Source organism: Phalacrocorax carbo, chromosome 10 (genome assembly GCF_963921805.1).
Source record: "Phalacrocorax carbo chromosome 10, bPhaCar2.1, whole genome shotgun sequence".
NCBI lineage: Eukaryota > Metazoa > Chordata > Aves > Suliformes > Phalacrocoracidae > Phalacrocorax > Phalacrocorax carbo.
The window spans coordinates 8,044,807-8,051,775 of record NC_087522.1 but is presented as its reverse complement, the minus strand read 5'-3'; the positions used below and the strand labels follow the sequence as shown (position 1 = coordinate 8,051,775).

At 41.8% G+C, this 6,969-nt stretch overlaps 1 long non-coding RNA gene across 1 annotated transcript; it reads left to right on the top strand.

Moving 5' to 3' along the window:
* Nucleotides 1-348: 348 nt before the first annotated feature.
* LOC135315116 (uncharacterized) lies at nt 349-5,272 on the top strand. Its single transcript, XR_010374561.1, has 3 exons — nt 349-1,675; nt 2,659-2,739; nt 3,078-5,272. It is a non-coding gene; the product is annotated as an uncharacterized LOC135315116 (long non-coding RNA).
* Nucleotides 5,273-6,969: the final 1,697 nt, after the last annotated feature.

The following is a 6,969-nucleotide window of genomic DNA, read 5'->3' as shown; positions in this document are numbered from 1 at the left end:
TGATCTGTGCTGACATTCATTTCTTTGGTGGGTTCACACAGACTGTTCTGTGAAAATCCATTGAATTAATTCAAAATCAAGGCAGCAAAATGGTATATACTCACACATTTAATTACAATGTTTGGGCCAGAGATCATCAGTTGCTTTCTAGGATGATGGCTTGTTTCTTGCTGGTTTTGCTAATGCTCATGACAAAGTTCTTGTCTATCACCTGCGTCAGAGACTTCCTATCTACTCTGAGTTTATGTGCAGCTCAGAAGAGAAGTTCTGACCTTAAAGAAAACAATATGCTTTTGGTTATCTTCTGAAAATGTAAGCTTTTATTTTCAAAGTTAATGAGATCACAAAATAGACATGTTAACTTATTAATTCTTTGAAGTACAGAATACTTTTATTCACTCTAAATGTGCCAATTTGAAGCATGAACTTAGTTTGTGTTGGTACAGTCTAGACTAACTACTTCTGCATGACTGTGACTGCCACAGCCTTCCACGTATAGTCTCAGCCATAATGTGTGCTTCAAACTGTGTCAACCGTCTAAAAGCCGTCTTTATCATTTTGAAGTGAATGGGAGAGAAATTTGCTTCATTTTCTAGCTTTTTTCTCTTTCTTTTGTAAACTGTGATATATTTCAATGTTCTTTTATTAGCTGAATCACATGGTAGAAAGGCTTAGTATCAAATGAGGTAAAAATACCCTCGGTGATCTGTGGAAATGGAGCTAGCAAATTTGCTCCAGTGCATGCAGTTGATGCTCTAGGTTCAGTAAAAGGAACAATAGCAAAAAACTTGGGAACACCTACACTGCACAAAATATTTCAGAGCTTTCCTCCCAGAAGGGCAGGTATGCCAAAGAACAAGATGGGGCTGAGCTGTTTCCAATCGCTGACCTCTCTTGAGTCCATTCAGTGTAGCTGCCATCTGTATCAGCGATAGAACTTTCAGAGCAGGCATTGAATATGAAGAAATATATAAGCTTTAAAAGTGGAACTTGTGATTTCAAAAACCTTGTAGTTAAGCCTGCTGTGCTTGCTGTTAAAATGTAGTTATGGTAGGAGAAATTAGTGTTAAAAATGGCACCTCCTTTACTCAACAGTTTTGCTATTTTTTGGGAATCAGACAGGGTTATTTCAATGCCCAGACCATACTCCCCCTGGCCTTCTTAGCCCTTTGCAGCCATTAAAGTTCAGAACAATTTAGTTCCTACTTTTGTTGCTCATCTATCACCAAATTTACTGACACTCATTGGCCTTTCCTGCAAGGTGACAATTGTCAAGATACAAAGAGTATGTTAATTTGACGAAGGTCATATTTCCATGACGGCAGCAACAGTATAACATGGAGCATAAAGCAAATAGCAAACTGCGAAAAGCTGTGCCAAACCAGGATGCTTCTTTCTTGTCTTAACCATCCAAGGTACCTGTGTCCAAAGCAAAGGATACTGTGAGCATTTCTGCATGACAGTTGGCAGGAGAGAGCCCTACATGGATGGCAGACTGGTCTGAAGGGCTATTGGAGGGTGCTGGAAGGGAATGCTCTAGGATTCCCTGCCTGCTGCATTCCAATAGATTCCATGGATTGTATCTCTGCGTCCTGATGAACCCTTCATATGACAAGGTTGGCACTTGGACAGGAAAAAAATAAAACATAAAACAGTACAGAAGACATTCTTGGAGGTAAGGAGAGACAGTTTCTCTTACTCTCTTCTATGTCATGATGCACAGGAATCAGGAGTCAGCCAGGAACTGAGAGGGTGGTGGGATTTGAGAGCAGGTTGTTTTGTCTCTGTCAGTAGGCTGCAAGTTTGTTTATGAAAGACACAAACTGAACTGAAGATTAAATCTGCCTGATTTTTTTTGATCTCCATCTGTTTATGTGGACTGACATGAGTCCAGCAGCATTATGCAGTGAAGCTCTTTGCAAGACCAAAAGCTCATAGACGCCTGAATTTCTCTCTCCAGCCCTAGAAACTTGCTAGAACCTAGAAGGGTCATGGATATAATTACACGTTGAAACCTTAGAGAAAATTTGTTCTTTATTCTTCAAACCAGAAACTACCTGGCATGACCTACTTTTCTTTTTCTGATAGTCAATAGGATGCGAATATAGGTAAGCATAATCCTTTGTCTGCAAAGATAGCATGACAAAATACAGAAAAGAATGTAGACTACAGGTTTAACTTTTATTTTTTTTCCTATGAATATGGCGCCTTTCCATGCCAGTTTTGTAAAGGTTTTTTTCACCGTATTGCATTGCAGTTACTCTGTTCAAGGACCAGTCTCATGCCAGGTGTAAGATGTCCTGCATCTCACATGACATGTTTTGGCAGCTCTTGCCACATTCTGTATTGTTAGCACAACTTCTGTTGTCTTCCTGGCATAATGAAGATGCTAGCACACTACTCAACTGTCCTTAGATAACTCTGTGTATCTTAGCCTAATATCTGTCAAGTTTAGTGTGACTCCATGTTCTACATCTTTTTATAAAAGACCTATTGTTCCTAGTCAGATAGTCTTGGTTATATGCTTATTAGCACATTAAATAACCTGCTTTAAATGTCACCTGAAGCAGTGCAGAAAATCATCAATACCAACTGTGAATTTAGCCTAGATGCTTTGAACTTGTATCTGATATGCCTCACGTCTAATATGTTCCACAGAAAAATTCAGCAAAACATCAAAGTAGCACTTTCCCATGAGCCTTCACACCCTGAAGAGCCAAGGCAATGGAAAGCAGCCAAGTAAGTTCATACTGCAAAGTCATAACTCACTTTTCATTGAGTGATGAGTCCGTCATCTCTCACTACTCAGTTTTAAGAAGCAGGAATCTTTCAAGCAGACCCCAGGAATGCAAGCTAGTGACCCTGTTAATCTTTCCTGTACTTCAGTGTCACCTGTCTTTTCTTTCCTTTCTTTTTTTTCTTTCCCTCCGTCCCCTGTACCCTCCGCCAAGCCCCCCCTCCCCCCCCATCTCGACAACCTGGCCAGCAGGAAATCAAAAGAGCAAAAAGTAACTTGTCTTCTCAGTAAGTAGGGCACCTTTCATCATGTGAAACAAAGTACCTTTTTTTTAAACTAGAGCCTGAACTGGAAGCCTGAACACATTGTGAAGAACCTTTATCTGCAGAAAGCTCTGTGAACAGCCCTTCTTATCGCACCTAATGTTTCCCACACCTAACTGCAAGAAGGCCTGCTATTTGTGCTGTGTCTTGTTCCAGTGGAGACGGCTGCTACATTGGACCAAATGTGCACCTTCTGGGTTAGCAAAACCTATAAATATGTATGGATGAATTAATATATGACTGTAGCATACAATTACATGCCTTCTCTTCTGTGCGCATAGTGGGAAATATGGATCTAGCCCTTCATAATTCTGCTGCTGGCCACTGCTGAGATCTCTTGATAGAAGGGGTGGAAAACTCTGCAAGTTATCTTTAAGATAGCTTTGAGCTATCCCAGATCTCCCTCTGCTGCAACTATCTGTTTTATAATGCTATCACTGTTCCATCTAGAAGAGGGAACAAAGGTATCCACACCATGCTCGGCTCATCATGGTTTGCTCTTTTTAAGGCTGGACCACAGTTTGGGAGAGCAACACTGCTCTGTAATGTTTTTCAGTGCACTTACTACACTGACGTGTAATGCTATGTGAATATTATCTCTGTGTGTGTGTGAGAGGTACATGCATGCCTCTATGAGCATGTGTATGTAAACAGCCTATGCATTTACAAAGTCAAATGCCTGCAGTAACACTGAATTTTCTGATTTAGAAAGAATATAGAGTCCAATTTGCTACCATGATTAAATCTGTTCCAATTCTATTAAGTTTAGGAAGACTGTCTTTTGGTATTTGAAAGAGAAAGCAAACAAAAGCCAGCTGTTAAAATCAGTGACTTCTAAAAACTGCATTTTCTGTAATAATCTCCCATGTCAGTAGAGAATACAGATTTGTGGTGTTCCAGTGCAGTCAGTTTCAGATTGACTACTTGTGCCTGTATTATCTTTTCAGGCTGGAGAACCTGCTCATTAAAGACACACATTAAACACAGATTTCTTATTCATGCCTTTTGATTTCAGATATTGGCTTAGCCAGTGACTGCTTTGTGACAAGACTAAATAGTTGTTCTAGCATAGGCAGCTTTAAAAATAATGCGGCTGAAGAAGTAGAGAACTTTGAGACCCTTGGAGGTACATGTGCTTGTAAAGGAAGGTAGGAAACTGAATGGAAAGCAAATGTTAACTTGAAGGTTTTTTGTGAAGAAAGGAAATATTTGCCTAGGTAAATAATGAAAAGAAGCTTGTCTGGAAGAGCATGCTACGTTCTCATAAGCTTAGCATCAGTCAGAAGAGCAAGGATACTAGCCTGATTCTTTGGACACGTTTTAATGAAGGTGATTGCTCATACTGGAAGCTCTAACTGCAACATAAAAGGCATGTATTATGCAGGATTATGTGGTTCTTGAAAGTGTATTCCTGACCAGAAGTTAAACGTAGAACTTCTACATCATCATTAAAAGCAGAAGCAAAATCTCCTACTCAGGTAAAAAAAGTGTGTGTTTTCTCTTCCTTTCTAAATGAAAATGGAAAATAACTTGTTAGATTACTCTTTTTTTACCCTTGAGTACCTTTCTCTCTGACTATCCTTTACGTGGATATCATAGAATCATATAATGTCCTGAGTTGGAAGGGACCCACAAGGATCATTGAGTCCAACTCCTGTCCCAGCACAGGACACTGTATCTCTGAGGGTGTTGTCCAAGTGCTTCTTGAATATCACCAAGCTTGGCGCCGTGGTGCCTCCCTGGGGAGCCTGTTCCAGGGCTCCACCACCCTCTGGGGGAAGAACCTTTTCCTAATATCCAGCCTAACCCTCCCCTGGCACATCTCCCTGCCATTCCCTTGGGTCCCATCATTGGTCACCAGAGAGAACAGATCAGCCCCTGGCCCTCCTCCTCCCCTTGTGAGGAAGCTGCAGACCACGATGAGGGCTGCCCTCAGCCTCCTCTTCTCCAGGCTGAACAAACCAAGGGGCTTTAGCCACTCCTCATATGGCTTTGCCTCTAAACCCTTCATCAACTTTGTGGCCCTTCTCTGGACACTCTCTAGTAGCTTTATATCCTTAATTTACTGTGGTGCCCAAAACTGCACCCAGTGCTCAAGGTGCGGCTGCACCAACGCGGAGCAGAGCAGGACAATCCCCTCCCTTGACCAGCTGCAATGCAGGACTTGATACACCGTGGGTCACAGTTGGCCCTCTTGGCTTCCAGGCCACATTGTTGGCTCATGTCCAGCCTGCCATCGACCAGACCCCAAGGTCTCTCTCTGCAGAGCTGCTCTCCAGCCTCTCATTCCCCAGTCTGTATGTATATCCAGGATTGCTGTGCCCCATGGTGTAAAATCCGGCACTTGCCCTTGTTAAACTTCATACGGTTGGTGACTGCCCAGCTCTCCAGACTGTCCAGATCCCTCTGCAGGGCCTCTCTGCCCTCGAGAGTGTCAACAGCTCCTCCCGGTTTTGTGTCATCAGCAAACTTTAGTATTCTTTCAAGTCCTGCATCCAAGTCATTAACACAGAGACTAAACAGTATGGGCCCCAAGCTGGATGCCTGTGGAACCCCACTAAAGACTGGCCGCCAGCCTAATGTAACTCCATTTACTATGACCCTTTGAGCCCAACCCATCAGCCCATTGCTCACCCACTGCATTACATGCTTATCCAGCTGTGTGCTGGACATTTTGTCCAGGAGGATACGGTGAGAGACAGTATCAAAAGCTTTACTGAAATCCAAAAAAATCACATTGACTGTCTTCCCTTGGTCAGCTAGGTGGGTAACCTTGTCACAGAAGGAAACCAAATCTGTTAGGCAGGACTTTCCCCTCATGAACCCCTGCTGGCTGGGACCAATGACTGCATTGTCTTTCAGGTGTTTTTCAGTAACTCCCAGAATAATCTTCATAAATTTACCAGGCACAGAAGTGAGACTGACAGACTTCTAGTTACCAGGGTCATCCCTGTTGCCCTTCTTTGTTAGTCTTGAAATCAGCAAGAAAACAAGAATTGAGGAAGGACTGAAGACACACTTAGTGCTTATTGGTCTGGACTTGTTCTAGATACTGGGTGTAAATAAGGGAAATCAAAGACCCTGCAGTCAGTCTCCTGTAGCCCCAGGGGCTTAAAGATCTTTTTATGCAGCTCACAATTCTGAATGTTAGAACATGTATAGAAAAAAATCCCTAGAGAGTGGGAGAATGCTTAGTTGTTACTTTTTAAATTAGCAGCCTATATTGTATGATTATAATAAAGTCTTATTGACAAAGCTAGAAATATTTCTTAAGCTCCAGATGGCTGATTTTCTTTATGACTTGCTGTAGGGTACAGACTTTGATTTTATATATTTTGATAATCTATCCTGATTATTGAACTAATACTCATTGTTCTCCCTATGCTGCAACAATACCCTTGGAGAAACTGCAGCATATGGCTTGATGAGGGAAAAGTCAAGGTTAAGAAAAACCTCTTTAGCTGTGCCTCTCATTTCTTTGTTTCCTTTTTCTTAAGGCCAGGACCTGTAAATTTGACAATATCTCTTTAAATGCTTCCTAGTGACAGGATTTTCATTCTAGGTAGTGCTTTTCAATGGATGGGGAAAGGTCTCAAAATATGCCCTCATCTTCAGAAGTTCCAATAAAAAAAAAAAAACAAACACAAAAAAAAACCCCAGATGGGAGAATCTAGTGGAAAGAAAGTGCAAAGGGCAAAGCTGCACTTGTTTTGCATGGGTGATGGAGGAGACAGGAGCAGAGAATCCAAAGCCCTTGTGCTGCTGAGCGAGATTGCCACACCAGGAGGTGAACTGGCAGGATGCACTACAGTGTAATTGCAACACCTTCAGAATCAGAATATCATTATCATTAAATAAGTATCCATTTAGGAGGAGGACATAAGGGGCTTTAAAAAAATGACACTATTG